The sequence below is a fragment of the Canis lupus genome, chromosome 3, assembly GCF_003254725.2.
Source record: "Canis lupus dingo isolate Sandy chromosome 3, ASM325472v2, whole genome shotgun sequence".
Taxonomy (NCBI): domain Eukaryota; kingdom Metazoa; phylum Chordata; class Mammalia; order Carnivora; family Canidae; genus Canis; species Canis lupus.
The window spans coordinates 76602001-76620786 of record NC_064245.1 but is presented as its reverse complement, the minus strand read 5'-3'; the positions used below and the strand labels follow the sequence as shown (position 1 = coordinate 76620786).

The following is an 18786-nucleotide window of genomic DNA, read 5'->3' as shown; positions in this document are numbered from 1 at the left end:
AAGCTGAAGGTAGATGCTTAACCCACTGAGCCATGCAGGCACCTCTCACATTATACTTACTTTTAAATACACAATTGGATAAACTCTAACTGTTTATTCAGTCAGAAACTGCTTGAAAAAAAAAAAAAGAAAAGAAACTGCTTGAAAGTGATTTCTACAATCTAACTAACTTAATCAACAAAATTATGGAAACCCTATGATTTCTACAGATAAGGATGATGTAAAAAAATACATGTATTAATAAATATGAGGCTCTTGGAATAATGCCTAGCCTCCATCAGATACTATATTTTTATAATTATTTCAAATTTAGAGGTAAGAAATCAGGAAAAACGAGGTTAATTAACTCTTTAAACCAAAGATAGCACCTATAAAAGTTGAAATTATAGTTTAAGGATTCGTTTTAATTGCCATCTTCTACAGCCTTCTAGATTTTTGACTCACGCAATAGTCAATGCCTTCCTACGCTAGAGGTGGATAACTCAACAAACATATACACTGAAATAGATGAGCACAGTGCACTCTAACTGTTTTAATTAGAGGTATACAGGGTTGCCTGGGTGGCTCAGTCTGTTAAACATCTGCCTTTGGCTCAGGTCATGACCCCAGGGTTCTGGGATCAGGCCCCATGTTGGGCTCTCTGCTCAGCAGAGAATTTGCTTCTTCCTTTCCCTGCTGCTCTGTCTGCTTGTGCTCTCTCTGTCTCTCCTTTCTCATTCATTCTCTGCCAAAGAGTAACTAAAATCTTGTTTAAAAAGAGGTATACAGAAGGTGCTGCTACAACTTCAAGAAACATCACCTCTATCAGACTTTGGTGAATATCAAAGAAAGCTTCCAGTTTGAGATATTGTCTATCATAAATTTTGAAAAGAATAAATTTAGATAAAAGCTTTATGAGGGTGGCACAGTCAGTTGAGTGTTTTACTCTTGGTTTCCTCTCAGGTTGGGATCGCAGGGTCATTAAATCAAGCCTGCACAGGGGCTCCACACTCACTGGGGAGTCTGCTTGAGACTCTTCCTCCCTCTCCCTCTGCCCCTCCCCCTATAGACTTTCTTTCTTAAAAAAAAAAATCTTTAAAAAAAGTTTGATGAAAATTTGGGGAAGCTTTTCACAACAATATTCTCCCACTTGGTCACATAATTTTAACTACTCTAAGAACCTTTTAGGCAGAGAACACAAGTACAAATGTCTTGCAGTGGAAACTTGTTTAGCATGTTTGTGAGTAGAATAAGTATCATTATACTAAATATTCTCCTTATTTAGTTTTTTTATTAGCCTCTTCCACTAAAATGTAAAAGAATAAGTGAATAAGGGAAGAGATTTTTTTCTGTTTCCCTGCATTATTTCCAGTACCTGATGGAACCGTATGTTATTTCTTATTGATTAAGAATAGGATACTTAAGGTTACTCAGCCATTAGAAACGACAAATACCCACCATTTGCTTCGACGTGGATGGAACTGGAGAGTATTATGCTGAGTGAAATAAGTCAATTGGAAAAGGACAAACATTATAAAGTCTCATTCATTTGGGGAATATAAAAAATAGTGAAAGAGAATAAATGGGAAAGGAAAAAAAATGAGTGGGAAATATCAGAGAGGGAGACAGAACATGAGAGACTCCTAACTCTGGGAAATGAACAAGGGGTGGTGGAAAGGGAGGTGGGCAGGGGGTGGGGGTGACTGGGTGACAGGCACTGAGGGGGGCACTTGATGGGATGAGCACTGGGTGTTATGCTATATGTTGGCAAATTGAACTCCAATAAAAAAATTTAAAAAAAGAATAGGATACTTAGTGCAGTCAGAGTGTGTATGTAGGCATGATTGTGTACACATGTGTGTGTATTGAAGTGGGTGTGGATGATTTTAGGCAGGTAGGCAGAGACAATGGAAAAGTATTCTATACTAATGTGTTTGGACTTGATTATTTTAATAATGGAAAGAAATAAAGGATTTCAATTATTGCAGCGGCATTGTTTTTTAGAGTACAGATATATCTATGAAGGCATTTGGAGAATAAATTGGAAGAGCATAAGGAGAGGGCTTGACACCTGCTAGGGCATTATTATTGTAATCTAGGCCATTAAATTGTAACAGCTAATGAAAACCATTGAACTGAGGTGCTAGGTATCCTTTATGATCTCAGTTGTAACTGGCTTTTGATATTGCACAAGAGAGCGTTATGTGATAGCCGTGGATGTAAGTCCTCTCTCCAAAGCCTTACTCTGACAAGCTTACTTAGTTCATGTTTAAGTGACCTGGTTGAAGAACTGAGAAATCAAAACACTCATGATGATTTCCAGAATGTGCAATAGGTTTCACAATATTTAACTTTTGATTATAAAGAATAACTATCCTATTAAAACCGTCACATATATAGGAGTCACATGCTTAATTTTCCAGCTGGTATTCTTTCTTTCATCAAAGCTTCTTCACAACATACCTTTCTTTTTACCATATTTTCTCCCATTTCTGGAACCACAGGTTTTATCAGATAGAATAAAGCTATTTTTTCCTCCTAAAAAAGAAAATAATCTGCTTTAATCCATTTGTACTTGTAGTTCTGAATTTCCAAGATTTATTTTGCTTAATGTAATTCATATCTAAATGCAATGATCTCAAAGCATCTTCTGATGCTTTGTTAATACAGAACATTAGCAACCTGTAAGTTTTTTTCTAGATGATAACTTATAACCTAAAACTTAGTGGAGAAAAGAAGCAGACCATTTTGTCTTAAAGAATAATGTATTATATATTTGAAATAGGACATTAAATGTTATGAAAAGCTTGCCAGTGTCCTTATGTTTTCCTTAATGAATTTGAAATTTTATACTGTTTTGCTTGTATACTGTGTGTAAACATACCACTTATATAATTTAAGAAGTCCTTGAAGAATATTACTATTTAGTTTTCTTTCATGTACTATGGATAATTAAATTATCAACAACTGCAGCCTGTATTATCGATACAGAACTGGCCAGTGGACCAATAGAATATGATATAGCAAAGAAATACCTGTGTACATATATGGGAACTTGGTATTTGACAAATGAATAGATTATTCATTTTGAATGGACTGTTTGATAAATGGTTATGGGATAATTGACAATTGAGATAAAACAAATTGCTTTCTTCTTGCTTATTTTTTAAATTATTTTACTGCATATGTATTTAATATGGATAGTATACAGAATTTTAGAAATTACATAGATAGTATCTTACTCATTGGTAAGGAAACATTTCTCTGAGTTTTATCCCTTGTTGGCTGGACTCCCAGGAATGGAATTAGTGTCCTGCATAGATGCATAGAAACAAGCTATAGCACAGTGTTCAATAATCAACTCTGGCTGGCTACAAAGCTTGGACAACAGTCTTATCCTAGCCCAGTTCCCATCACAAGTAGAGTGGTAAGGACAGAAGATTTCTCAACCATAAGCAGAGATGGAGCAAATGATGGCCCAACAAATAGCTGCATAATATCTGTATATTAAAACCCAAACTCTGGATTATGCCATAGGTGGGGATGATGTCGGGTTGGTAAAATAGAACTATAGCCAAGGTTCTGTATGTTTTATTGCTATATTAGCACCGACCTCTTATGACACCAGAGATAGGTGACAGTTTTCCTGGTTTATCAGCTTCAAAATCTCACAGTCAAAATTTAGGAGTCTCTTTTGAAGATCCCTAAGTGTGATTTTTGGCCCTGCTAAATAGCTGTGCAACTTTTCAAAGGGTGTTATATAATGAGTGACCTATACACCTGCTGTTGATACTGCCTGTGAGATTTCTCCAGTCCAGAGCCTGGACTGGCAGGCCTGAGCTCAGAACTTCTGGGCCTGTTGCCTCTCCTGGCATGCCACATACTATACTAGCTAATAAAGTGTTCATCATTTACCTTCTAGATGTCATGTTGGAAAGACATGATAATTGCAAGAAAACTTTGGTGCTGTCATAATGGTGAAGAATGTGGTTTTATGCAAGAAGATGATGATAGAGAGGAGTTTCACACAAAGGAAAGTTAGGCATCTAGGAGGTCTTTTTTTTTAGTCCAAATGTACATGATTCATTAGCTAAAGTGTAAATATATCTTATTCTGATATGCTATGAGGATTAGTTTTAGATATATAAATTGATAGAATCGCTTTAAGTTAAAGAAGCATAAATGTTGGAAAACAGATTTAGCCCTGTATTCATGCTACTTATATTTAATCAGGAAACCTTATGTTTAACCTCCAAACTTATAAAAGAAAAAATGGATGCGTGAGAAAAAATAGATAGAATCACAATTAATTAGCCAGGACCTTTATGCTAGTGTTCAACAGCAAGATGGAAGATATTTTTTCATACAAATAAATTTACTTTAGCACTGAAAACTATTACTTGAGAAATTTCCTATCTCTTCATACATCTGTTTAGAAGAAATACTATGTAAAATAGAATGTTATTATTTTAAATATTTTTCTTCTCAAATCCCACAATAGCTGTTATTTTCCACCCAAATCCTCTATATCTGTTTGCCAGGCGGGTGGGTACTATCAAGACCCAGTTGTGTACCTGTAGTCATTAGCATTTGGTAGATAGTAGTACAAAGCTAGTGTGAAATGGAAAATGCCATCTCTGCAAATATATCCTCACTTGGAACATTCATATGCTTTCTGTGCCCTGTCCCAAGAGCACTCATATTAATCCCATAATGCAAAAATGTCTAATTAGAACCAATTTGATAAGCAGCCAGTTATCTGCATTAAACATATGTGTTGCTATTCATTGTACAAGTAAACCTATTATTTCCAAGAGAAATCAGAGTCATTAGATCAGAAAGGCTTACTGAAATAAAACTCTGCTAAGCAAAATTAAGGATTTCTATTTTAGAAGAAAACATACATATCATTTCAAAGTAAATGACACATTAATAGACATAATTAGCACTATAAAGTGTTCAAGAGTCTTGAGAAAATTAATATGAATATTGAGTTTGAATGTGGTAGATTGCTTCAGAGGCCATCTACATATTCTATTATGAGCAGGTTTTAAGCATATTAATGCTTTAAACAGGCTTATGAAGTAACAGATATTCTTTGAAGCGAGAAACTGGAAAATGAATATAAGGAGAGAATTGAATTCCCCAAATTATCAGAGATTCCTTACTAACGAAGCTTTCTCCTTTTTGATCTTAGTGACAAATTACTGACTCATAATGCCAAAAAAAATTCCTTATCTCAAGTTAAGTTTGGTAATAATACCTTGCTGATCCTCAAATTTATGGATGCACCATGCTTTCAGTATTGTTCTTAGATTAAATCTCTGACTAGTAAGATTTCAATGGAATGATAAAATTTCAATAATAACTGGAATTCTTGTAGCATTATTCACACTTCCACTACTAGTTACTAAAATAATACCCATTAACTTCAGTGGAAGGAATTTGGGATAAGGCATTGAAAGGTAGAAATAACTATTTTCAGCAATTTATCACCCTTACAAGGTTTAAAATAATATTTCATTTTCAGACAATGCAACTGCCATCCATGGGGTTTCCAGGATAAAGTTCAAAATCATTAGACAAGCTAGTGCCTAAGATACACCAGGATCACTGTCTTGATTTGGCTATAATTTCTTGCCTTTCACGTGCTCAAGTCTCATTCATTCCAGTTTTGCTGAATTCTTATACATTAAGTGATGAGGTTTGCTATCTCTTTAGCCTTGACCTTTCATCTTTAATTTTCTTTCCATCCTAAAGGATTCAATTCAGCCAAATTTTCCAATATGTTTTCATCAAAATACCAGAATTCCTTAGATAATATTTCCTTGTTCCCATTTCATTCTCTGCTTACTCTGTTAAGGCACTGATCACACCAGTGTAATTCCTGATTTATGTATTTGCCTTCCCATCTAGATTTCAAAATTTTTTGGGACTAGATAGAAGCTTATTTAACTTTGTGCTTTCAATATTTTACATGGTTTTTGGTTCAGTGTTGCTGTGCTAGATGTTTTTACATGAGACAAAGTCAATATTGTTCATTCAATTATAAAAAAAAATGGTGTATGATATAAGCAAAAAAGATCAAGCCAAGAGTACTGATCTTAACTCTCACCTTCTAATTTGAAATAACAAAGTGGTGCAGTTCACATCAATGCCTGACTTATTGACTGATTTATTTGGTATCCATTCATTTAATAAATACTTACTGAGGGCCTGCTATGTGCCTGGCACTTTGTAGGAAGCACTATGAAAATAGTGCAAGCCTTAAAGGAACAACCAGATGCCCTCAGAAACCTTGACATACAAACATACTACTCTAGTAATGTAAATAATGATAAAAAACTAAATTATGTAAATAAAAATGTTTAAATATATAAAATTTCCTGTGACTGAACCGTATGCTGTCAATATATACTATAATACTATGATGTGCCAATAGTGTATTAGTAAGGTGAGATCACCAGAGAAAACTGATGGAACTCATCTCAAATGTTTACCAGAAGTTGTCATTGAGTCATTTGCTTTGTGTATCATTTTAGCTTTGCTTTCCTCTTTTATAATGTCTAATAATTGTAGTAGCAAGATATCCTTTAACTTGCACAGGGTAGTTTCGTTCATTTCTTTATTCTTCCTGAGGACCCAGTTTCTCATCCAGCCTAGTTTTCTTAAAGAACCTGACACTTCGTCAAGCATTTGAATGAATGCTTTAAATACATATGTTAAAAGAATAAGCAGTTTACTAAAATCTAGGAAATACTGGTAGGTGGTAGATAGTGCATGGGAAGATAACGTTGTGTGATCTTGGGTAAGTCATTTTTTTCCAAGCCTCATTTCATTCTGTAACACAGAGGGAAGAGTATCTACTTTATAAGGTATTGAGTGGGTTAAATGAAGTAACAGGTATAAAAATCTTAGAACAATTCCTGGCGTGTAGTAAATGTTTGATGAGTAACTAATATCACACACACATATACACTCACATATGGATATGTAGGAATGAGTAAAGAACAAAGGGGAGGTTACAGAGAAAACAGAAACCTAGAAATATATTTTCTAGAATTATGGTAAAATATCCTGGAAATAGGTGCATATTGACTTTTCTGTTCACTTCAAAATGATCATGATATAAACCAATGTATTCACTAAATTTAATCTTCTAAATTCAGTATTAATTGCCTTTCCCTAGGGATTCAATGAATGACTTAAATTTTCAAATAAGATTTTCAACAGGTATTATAAAATTGTATACTGACAAAAAATTGGAAAATAAAAATTGTTTTCAATATGCTACATTAGTCCAGAAATTAATGTCTCAAATAGTTGATACAATTTTCAAAAATTAAAAAAAAAAAAAGAGATCAAGGCAGTCATGGTGGAGGGTGGGCAATAACTGACACAAAGCATAAGTCTTAGAAAGTATGCAATTAAATCAGGTTATATGGACAGGCTGAGAAATCAGAAATTTATTCAGTTAAATAATGAAGTATTTCCCTTTAAAATGAGTAAATCACCAAAAATACATATAAAATAAATTTCAAAAAAAATTGGGTTATTTTAATCCTGTTCTATTTCCCAGATATTTTAGTTCTATTTTATTATCAAAACCCCTCAATAAAGAAAAAGGATGAAACATTCCTATAGAAAATGTTGGCATTTTTCACTGACTTAGAAAAAAAAAGAGATGGAAATATTTTTATTAGTCCACTTAATAAAGCCAGCACTATACCATAGTATTGTTAATCATTATTCCTTGCTTTTTCCCTAGGAATTATTTTATTTCCTTAAAACAAAGCTAAATTGTTTGCTAATCTGACTCCCATACAAATCAAGCTTTACCCCCACCCCCATCATTGAAATCATTCTTTTACTTTTCATAAACTTTCTACATAAACCAAGTCTGAATTACTTCTATTGCTACTAGACATGACTATGTTATGCTAAATATCACATCAACAGTAACAATACTAATCTAAATTTGCAGTATGAAATATGCCATTCCAAAAAAAATCGATTGTAACAACTAATAATTGGATTTATTTATTTGTCATTTTTTACTTACTAATGGTCTTGCCAAAATATCAGTAAGAATTTTATCTATCAAAATTTAAATTAAAAAAAATTGAAATACACCACAGATTACTCAGGTTGTCAAACCGGAATTTGGGTATTGGTACACGCAAGATAAGTAAAGGTGACCCATTCAAGAGAAAATCTATTATCTCCTAATAATCCCTAAAAGAACATTCCCCAAGAATGGAAGCAAAAATTAACATTGAAGAGGTTATCAAGGTAGAACATAAGAAAGATCAGTCTGTTTAAGCCTTTTATTTATGTGTTCCCATTTGATATACATTTTTAAATAAAAGACTTTATTTTTAAAGCTCTTTTAGATTCACAGAAAATTGATTTCCTACTCATTTTCAAATTGTAGATATGCATAAGGCTATTAATTTCATTATGGTTGAGACAGAAAAATGCTAAAGTTACAAAACCCAGTCCAGGTGAATATATTAAAGCATCAAATAAATTTACAGGTAACAAATGATCATGTTTCTAAGTTGGGAAATGAAAGAGGTTATATATAAAGTGATTTATGAAAATATTTCTAAGTAAACTCTTTAATTTTACATATGTAGTCCATTTTTATATGTAGTCCATTTTTATGAGAGTATTTTTCTTCCTTTCCTGAAACCTATTGATTTTTGTTATAGAAAGTTTCTGCATGATATTAAGAAAAAGAGGTGGTATTAACTTTATTTGCTTCTAATGCGTAGAAAAAAATACCAAATGACAGCTGAAATTAATAAATTTTTCATCAGCATTTTACATTTCACCGTGGAACATATAGTATATATACATATATAATATACTATATAGTATATTATGTACATATAATATACTATAATTAAAATGGTACCTTGAGTATCAGGATAATCTTTTAGCAAATGCCACTAGCATTTCAAGTGACATTTACCATTAAAATCATATAATATTTATCTTCCTTATTATTTATCTAAAAAGCTGAAAATTAGAACCTAGATACTCTCTCACTATATCTCTGTTTCAGAAGCTTGGTAATTCCTTGCACTTTAGAAAACTAGAATTTTTCTTGTGACATATGAAGGTTGATTTCTGAGGAGCAGCCATTAAATATTTTGGAAGAGCATTTTGTGTATAATCATTAGAATATGCTGGACTTCTTTTATAGTAGTAAAGATATAATATTTACTAAAAAGGCATTAAATGATGGCATATTTATTCTGCAAGTTCATTTTCTTTGATAATACCAACATGATGCTTATCTAAGATATTTATAGGACATGTATTGTACATAAGTAGCTGTTTGGTTGTTGTTTTTTTTTAAGATTTTTATTTATTTATGAGACACAGGCAGAGGGAGAAGTAGGCTCCCCATAGGGAGCTGAATGTGGGGCTTGATCCCAGGACCCCATGGATCAGGCCCTAAGCTGAAGGGAGACACTCAACCACTGAGCCATTCAGGTGTCCCATAAGTTAGTTTTTAAACTAGTGGGTGCTTCACAGAAATATGCAACTTACTTGAAACACAATATGCGATTAAAAGGAAATATATAAGTAGTTGCATTTCACTTTATTTGGAGGATGTAGAATTAGAAGTGAGTAGGAATTCCACAATTGAAAAGTGTAAAGAGAGTTTATGAGATAAGAGAGAAAGCAAGGACATGTGCATGCAAATAGAGAATCATGGATGCAATTTACTAATGTGACTCAGGCAACTGCTGGATTGACTAGAGATTGGTTGGTCTGGGTTGGCCTCATTTGGTGGTGGCTTCTCTCTGGTCTGTGTGGTTTCTCAACCTCAGAAAGGCTAGCCTGCAGTATGAGCAATGCAGATAGAAAGCAGGGGAAGGCTTCCCGCAGACTTGATTCAGAGTCTGCACAATCATTATTGTTGCATCCTATTGGCTAAAGCAAGTCACAATACAACCCAGATTCAGGAAGTCAGGGGACTTTCCTTATTAATTCCTCATCATTTATTAATGGAAATAACATTAGCATCAAATTGTAAAGGGTGTGAAAAATATATTGCCATTTTTGCAAAGTTAATACAAAAATAAAAGAAATACATGGAAGAAGAATGTTAGGTGAATGTACAACAACATTGACAAGAAGATCAAATGCAATTAATTAATTACTTCAAAATGGATGTTAATATTACAATGCAACCCAATTCTAGAACCTCTGGCTCTTCCAATTCTAACAGGTAAAAAAATAAATAAACTGGCACCAAGTAGCAGAGTTGTTTGTAAACTACTCAAAAAAGTAATTGTTGAGGACATCGATTCTCTGTACATTTAACTTGAAGACCTTTTTTATTTAGTATCCAGTGTACAAAGGTTGTAAAAATATATTGGGATTCATTGTCCCTTGAGAGGAAATACAGCTTTGTAAGGGTGAGCTTTTTTTGTGCTGATTTGATAGCTTAAGCTACTAGATTTACTTTTCTGATAAATGCATTTGGAAACTTAAATAAATTTTATAAAACATGATAAGGGATGTGGAATCTTGTAAAATAATATTTTTATGCTAGATTATAGTGTTTAAAATTTGTGATTCTGCAAATGTGTGTTTATTCTAACTGCAATATAATATTATTCAAACACATTGGTAATTTTTTAGTAATGAAAGTTCATTTCAAAAAAGAAGTTTCTATAAAATAATTTAAAATGTCCAAGACAAACGACATTCCACTCTATTAAGTCTAATTCAATTCTCAGATATCATCTTGCTGAAAAACACACAAAACAAACATACAACTTACTGTAATACACACGAGAGAACAGCTAATTTTTTGAGACATGATTTCATTTCCTTTGGGTATATACTAGAAGTGGGATTGCTGGATCAGATAGTAATTAATTCTATTTTTAATTTTGAATTTCTTCAGGAACCTGCATTCTATTTTCCACAATGGCTCTACCAGTTTGTATTCCCACCAACAGTGTACAAGAGATCCCTTTTCTCCATATCCTCCATGTCATTTATTTTCTCTTGTCTTTTGGATAATAGACATCCTAGTATGTATGAAATGATATTTCATTGTGGTTTTGATTTGCATTTTAATGATGATTCATTATGTTGAGTATCTTTCCATGTACTTGTTGGCCACTTATGTGACTTTAAAAAAAAAAATCTATTCCAATCCTTTGCACATTTGTAAAATTGGGATGTTTTTTGTTATTATCAAGTCATTGCATAGTTTGTTGTTGAGTGGGTTTCTGGTATATTTGGGATACTAACTCCTTATCAGATATATGGTTTGCACATATATTCTTCCATTACATAACCTACTTTTTTCATTTTCTTGATGGTTTCCTTTTCTGTACAGACACTTTCTTGTTTGATGTAGTCCCACCTGTTTGTTTTACCTTTTGATTGTTTTACTTTTGTTGCCAATTCCAAAAGGTTATTGCCCAGGCCAATGTCAAGGAGCTTATGCCCAGTGTTTTCTTCTAGGAGTTTTATGATTTCAGGTCTTATGTTCAACTGTTTAATCCATTTTGAATTGATTTTTGTTATATGGGTGTAAGATAGAGATCTAGTTTCGCTTTTTTAATATGTGGATATTGGGTTTTCCCACTATTATTTATTGAAGAGATTAAGTTCCCCCATTGTGTATTCTTGGTGCCGTTGTTGAAAATTAATTGACTATATGTTTGGGTTTATTTCTTGGGTCTCTATTATGTTCCACTGATATATGTATCTGTTTTTACATGAATACCATACCGTTTTGATTACTATAGCTTTGTAATCAAAAAGTATGATGCCTCCACCTTTGTTCTTTCTCAGGATTGCTTTGGTTATTTAGGTCTTTTCTGGATTCATGCACATTTCAATATCATTTGCCCTATTTTTGTGAATGGTGCTATTGGAACTTTGATGAAGATTTCATTAAATCTATAGATCTGTGGGTAATATGACCATTATAACAATATTAATTATTTTAATCCATGAACAGAAAATATCCTTTCATCTATTTGTGTCCTGTTTAATTCCTTTCATCACTTTCTCATAGTTTTCAGATTATTTAGCATCTTGACTAAATTTATTCCTTAAGTATTTTATTCTTTTTGATGCTATCATACATTCTCTTCACATCCCTTTATAACAGTTTGTTGTTATTGTTGAGAAACAAACCTGATTTTTGCATGTTGATTTTTTAAATCCTGTAACTGTTACAGAATTCATTAATTAGATCTAACAGTTTTTTTGGTAAAACTTTAGTTTTCTATTATAACATCATACAAATCTGCAAATAGAGGTAACTTCATTTTTTTTCTTTCTGAAATAGGTGCCTTTTATTTATTTTTTCTTGCTTAATTCATTGGGCTAGACTTCTAGTACTATGTTGAATAAAAGTGATGAAAGTGGGCATCCTTGTTTTGTTTCTAATTTTAGAGAAAAAGCTTTAAGCTTTTCATTGTCACATATAACGTTAGCTGTAGCTTATCTTATATAGCCTTTATTATTTTGTAATGTATCCAACCTATCTCTAATTTCTTTAGAGTCTTGATCATGACAAGATTTTAAATTTGTCAAATTATGTTTTGCATCTATTGAGATAGTGATATGATTTTTATACTTCATTTTGCTATTGTGGCCTATCGCATTTACTGTTTTGCTGATGTTGAACCATCTTGGCATCCTACAAATTCTACTTGATCCTTTTAGTGTATTGTTGATTTTGGTTTGCTAATATTTTTTTGAGAAATTTTTCACTTATGTTAATCAGAGATAATGACCTTAATTTCCTTTTCTAATAATGTCCTAGTGCAACTTTGGTATAAAGATAACACTGGCCTCTGTAAGTGCTTTTGGAAGTAATCCCTTTTCTTCTTTTTTTTGGGGGGGGGGAGAATTTGAGAGGGATTAGTATTAATTATTTAATATTTGACAAAATTCACCATTGAAGGATTTGGTCCTGGACTTTTGGTCCTGGTCCTTTTTTTCTTTTTTGGGAAGTTTTTGATTATTGATTCCATCTCCTTGCTAGTAATTGGTCTGTCCTCATTTTCTGTTTCTTCATGGTTCAGTCTTGGTGGGTTGTATGTTTTTATGAACCTATCTAATTTCATTATCTGACCACTACATTATCTAATTTGATGATGTAGAATTGTTCACAGTGATTTCTTATGTTCCTTTGTATTACTGTGTTATTAGTTGTCATGTCTTTTTCATTTCTAGTTGTATTTATAAGTCCTTCTTTTTTTAGTCTACTAAATGTTTGCTCACTTTGTCTTTTATTAAGAAACTGCCTTGAAGCTGGTGGGTGTGGGGAAAATGGCAGCGGCAGTGAGCCAGACAGGAGGGAGCAGTGGGATGGAGGTGGATGCAGCAATCTGCCCCCCACCCCCAGCATCAGGGCCTCCAGCTGAAGGGGGGAGCAGCAAGATGGAGGTGGATGCAGCAGTCCCCCCCAGCATCAGGGCCTCTGGTGTGATGGGGAGAGCAGCAGGATGGAGGTGGATGCAGCAGCAGCCCCCAGCATTAGGACCTCTGATATGTTGGGGAGCGTCTCCATTACTCTTCATCCTCAATATTTCAGACCATTGGATTTGCATGTGCTCCCAAGAGGGGTGGCCTATGCAGGTGATTGGGGCACTGATTGGGAAGCAGGAGGGCAGAAATATCGAGGTGATGAACTCCTTTGAGCTGCTGTCCCACACCGTGGAGCAGAAGATCATCATTGACAAAGAGTATTACTACACCAGGGAGGAGCAATTCAAACAGGTGTTCAAGGAGCTGGAGTGTTGGGGTTGGTATACCACCGGGGGGCCTCCTGACCCCTTGGCCATCCAAGTCCACAAGCAGGTGTGGAGATCACTGAGAGCCTACTCTTCTTAAGTTGAATCCTATGACCAAGGACACAGATCTTCCCATCAGTGTTTTTGAGTCTGTCATCGATATAATCAATGGAGAGCCACAATGTTATTTGCAGAACTGACCTACACTCTGGCCACAGAGGAAGCCGAAGGCATTGGTGTCAAACCCATGGCCTGAATGACGGCCACAGGCAGCGGTGAGAACTCCACATGGCTGAACACCTGATAGTGCAACACAGGACCATCAGGATGCTGTGCAGCCGGGTGAAGCTCATCTTGGAATACGTCAAGGCCTCTGAAGCCTGAGAGGTCCCCTTTAACCATGAGATCTGCGGGAGCCCTATGCTCTGTGTCACTGCCTCCCTGTGCTCAGCACAGACAAGTTCAAGACAGACTTTTACCATCAATGCAATGATGTGGAGCTCATGGCCTACCTTGGCACCGTCACCAAAACCTGCAACACCATGAGCCAGCTTGTGAACAAGTTCAACATCCTCGATGACTGACAAGGCATCGGCAGGCGGATGCGGGGGCTCTTCTTTTGAGAGGGTGCTTGAAGGGACAATGCACAGGTTGGACAGTGGTCCCACAGGGGAGGGGCATCACATTCCTTTAGAGAAACCTCCTGTTGATAATAAAAGGGGAGCAGCCTCTCAGCACCAAAAAAAAAAAAAAAAAAGTAAAGAAAAGAAACTGCCTTATTAGCTTTGATTTTTTCCCCCTATTGTTTTTTGAGTCTCTGTTTCATTTATTTCTGCTCTTATCTTTATTTCCTTCCTTCTAATAACTCTGGGCTTAGTTTGCTCTTTTTCTAGTTCCTTGATGTGTAGTTAGGTTATTACTTGAGATCTTTCTTTTTTCTTTTTTTTAATTGTTCTTTTTTCTTTTTTCCTTCTTTCTTCCTTTCTTTTTTTTTTTTATGATTTTACTTATTCATTCATGAGAGACACACACAGAGAGAGAGAGAGAGAGAGAGAGATAGAGAGAGGTAGAGGTAGAGACACAGGCAGAGGGAGAAGCAGGCACCAAGCAGGAAGCTGGATGTGGGACTGGATCCCGGGACTCCAGGATCAGGCTCTGGGCTGAAGGCAGCACTAAACCACTGAGCCAGGCAGGCTGCCCTCTCTTTTTTTCTTAAGGTAGGCATTTGTCACTATACACTTTCCTCTTAGAATTGTTTTTGTGGGGCACCTGGGTGGCTCTGTTGGTTTGGTGTCTGCCTTTGGCTCAGATTCTGATGCCAGGGTCCTGGGATTGAGCCCAGGATTGGACTCCCTGCTCATTAGAGAGCAGGGAGCTTCTCCCTCTCTCCCTGCTAGTGCTCTCCTATCTCTGTCTCTGTCTTTGTCTCTCAAATAAATAAATGTAATCTTAAAAAAATTGCCTTTGCTGCATCCTGAAAGTTTTGGTATATTATGTGGCCATTTTCAGTTGTCTCAGGTATTTTTTTGATTTCCCTTCTGATTTTTTTTTCTCTTTCTTTTCTTTTCTTTCTTTTTTTTTTTTTTTTTAAGATTTTATTTATTTATTCACAAGAGCCCGATTCGGGACTCAATTCTGGGACTCCAGGGTCACCGCCAAGCTGAAGGCAGATACTTAACCATTGAGCAATCCAGGCATCCCCCCCCTTCTGATTTTTTTCTTTGAACCATCAATTGTTCAGAAGCATGTGGTTTAATCTCCATGTATTTGCAAATTTTCCACTTTTTCTCTCGTAATTGTTTTCTAGTGTCATATCCGCTGGGCTGGAGAGACTGGGGACCTCAAAATGGCCCACCCAAGGCCAGTAATCTCCCAATAAAGCTGCCCTACCCCCATCTTCCCACAACGCTGCCTTGCCACCCTACCCTAACCTAGCTTATGAAACCTGTAACCCTTGCCCCAACCTAAAAAAATAAATAAATAAAACAAAAAAAAACAAGACCGGGAAAAGACCGAAAACCTTAAAAACACCACCAAATAAGGAAACCTCATCTCATATTTCCCTACCAACCCTCCCTCCAAAAACTCCTTATAAACCCTCCTGTGACCTGCCTGGGGGCAACATCCCTGGACCATGACTTCCCCGCTCTCTCTCCCCTGTGGGCCATGGAAACTTGCCCAAGAGCGTGTCCCATTAAAAGCCTGTTTCAACCAACTTTTGCCTGGCCTCTCTATTCCATTTCTCTACCGATCAGATTAAACCTGACATTTGGTTTGAAACCTGGGAGGAGATGGAGGCCCCACGCTGGTGGGGAGCCGCTCTCTTCTCACCACCAGGCTCAGTGGCCCCCTGGGGGTACTTTTGACTAAACCTGACAATACCATTGTGGTCAGAAAAGACGTTTGATGTGATTTCAGTCTTCTTAAGTTTGTTAAGACTTGTTTGTAGCCTAAAAGATGAACTATCCTGGAAAATGTTCCATGTGCCTTTGAGAACACTGTGTATTCTGCTGCTATTGAATGGAATGTTCTGAATATGTTTGTCTATTAGGTCCATCTGGCCTAACACACAGGTCAAGTTCAGTGTTTCCTTATTGATTTTCTGTCTGGATGATCTATCCATTGTTGAAAGTGGGGTACTGAAGTCATCTACTGTTATGATTGCTTTATAGATATTTATGTATATATTAGTGCTTTATATATATTTATACATACACACACTCCTGTTGAGCACATAAATATTTTCTATTGTTATGTCCTTTTGACGTATTGTACTCAATAATTACATATGACCTTCTTTTTCTCTTGTTACAGTTTTTGGCTTAATACCTATTTTGTCTGATATAAGTATGCCTATCCTTGATTTCTCTTGGTTCCCATTTTCATGATATATTTTTTTTTCCATTTCTTCATTTGTGGTCTAGGTGTCCTTAAAGCTTAAACGGGTCTCCTCTAGGTCACATAGAGTTATTGATAGGTACAGAATTACCATTGTAATTTTGTTAATTGTTTTCTGGCTGTTTTGTAGTATGCTTGCTCCTTTCTTTCTCTCTTGCTCTTTCTCTTTCTGAGTTTCTATTGATGATCTTTGATTCCTTTTTCCTTATCTTTGGTGTATCTACTATAGGTTTTTGTTTTGTAGTTACCATGTCCAAAATATCTATATTTTCACTCTTCCCCTAGCATTTCATGATTTTGATGTGACAATTTGTATATTTTTTTATTGTATCTATTAACAAATTATTGTTGTTATGGTCATTTTTAATAGTTTTGTCGTTTTACCTTTATACTGGAGTTATAATTGTTGTGCCCAAGATTGCGAATCCAGAAACCACCAAGAAGCCTACACCGATGCAAGTTTATTTATAAGCTCGAGCTTGGGTCCAAGTATACTCCACATAGCAAAGCAGGGGCTTGAACCCCAAAGTGGGTTATAGCTGGGTTTTTTTATGGGCTGGTCTGGGGGATTTTCAGAAGGGGTGGAAGAATTTTTTTTTTCATTCCAATATGGGGGAAAGGTTGGGGGGTTTCTTAAGATCTGATATGGGTTTCTCTGCCTAGGGCATTCTGAGCTCTGTTGTCTTTCTGATATGGGATTCCCTGTCAAGGACATTCTGCAGTTTCTTTTCTTTTCTTTCTTTTTTTTTTTTTAAAGATTTTATTTATTTATTCATAGAGATGGAGAGAGAGAGAGAGAGGCAGAGACACAGGCAGAGGGAGAAGCAGGCATCATACAGAGAGCCTGACGTGGGACTCGATCCAGGGTCTCCAGGATCACACTCTGGGCTGCAGGCAGCGCTAAACTGCTGAACCACTGGGGCTGCCCAATTCTGCAGTTTCTCCTGTAAAGTTCAGCTCTTATTCATAGGGGCCTAAGATGGCTGTACTTGTGCTAATGCTAAACTTGAGGTGGGATGGCCTTAATTTTCTCGGCCTCCACAATAATTGGGTTAGCTACCATAATTCCAAATTAGAGTATTCTGGATTTTACTACATATTTACCCTCACCTAGGAGCTTTAAACTTTCATATATTTTCTGTTACTAATTAGTGTCCTTTCATTTCAGCTTGAAGAACTTCCTTTAATGTTTCTTGTATGGCCAATCTAGGGTGATGAATTCTTTCAAGTTTTGTTTGGAAAATTCTTTTATCTCTTCCAACTCCAAAGGACAATTTTGCTGGATAGAGTTTTCTTGTTTGACAGGTTTTGATTATATACTGGTTCCAGTATATAATTTGTTCCAGTACTTTGATTATCCCACTCCTTTCTGGCCTGCAAGGTGTCTGCTGAAAAGAATATTCTGAATTCCTAGCCCTTGCTTTTTCTCTTGCTAATTTTAAGAATCTTTCTTTGTCTTTAACTTTTGTCAATTTAATTTTAGTGTCCTGGTGTGGACATCCTAGAAGATGAAGACTTGGTTTTATTGTTAGAGTGAGCAGAGAGAGAATGCAGGAATATGCTGCCCACTGGTTCTTTTGAGTTACTAGAAGCATTCTACTCAGCACTTCAATTCAGTCTAGTTAGATACAGGGCCCTGAGGCAGAAGCTACGGATATGTGTAGTTAAACCTTTTCTGGGGAGAAACCGAGCCTGGATCTACAGCCATGGGGAGTGCTCTTGGGCCTATTTAGAAACTTTTGTTGTTATTTGCTATATTCATGAATGCAAAGCCCCAGTGACAATCAGACCTCGGTGATTTGGGACTAATCCTTCAGGTAATATAGACTTAAAAGTTAGGTACTATATGTGTGGTCCAATCAGGGAGAAGCTGGGAGTTGGGTGTTCTTCCCAGTTGCAAGGCTCTTTGCCAAGAATGGGGTTATAACAAGATTGTAGTTGACTCTTTCTTACCCCTTTCTGGGTGGGTATTTTCAGAATTACCCTCTATGTAGAAGTTACTCAACTACATTCTGATTTTCTGACAAGAAGAATTGATCCATATGTAGCTACATATTTGGTGTTTTGGGGAGATGGAAAAGTCAGGTGCCTCATATGTCACCATCTCGATCCTCTCAAGGTT

The 18786-nt window shown here is 35.6% G+C and overlaps 1 pseudogene; it reads left to right on the top strand.

Moving 5' to 3' along the window:
* The first annotated feature begins 13302 nt into the window (after positions 1-13302).
* Positions 13303-14389, top strand: LOC112653560 (COP9 signalosome complex subunit 6-like; annotated as a pseudogene).
* The last annotated feature ends 4397 nt before the right edge of the window (positions 14390-18786 follow it).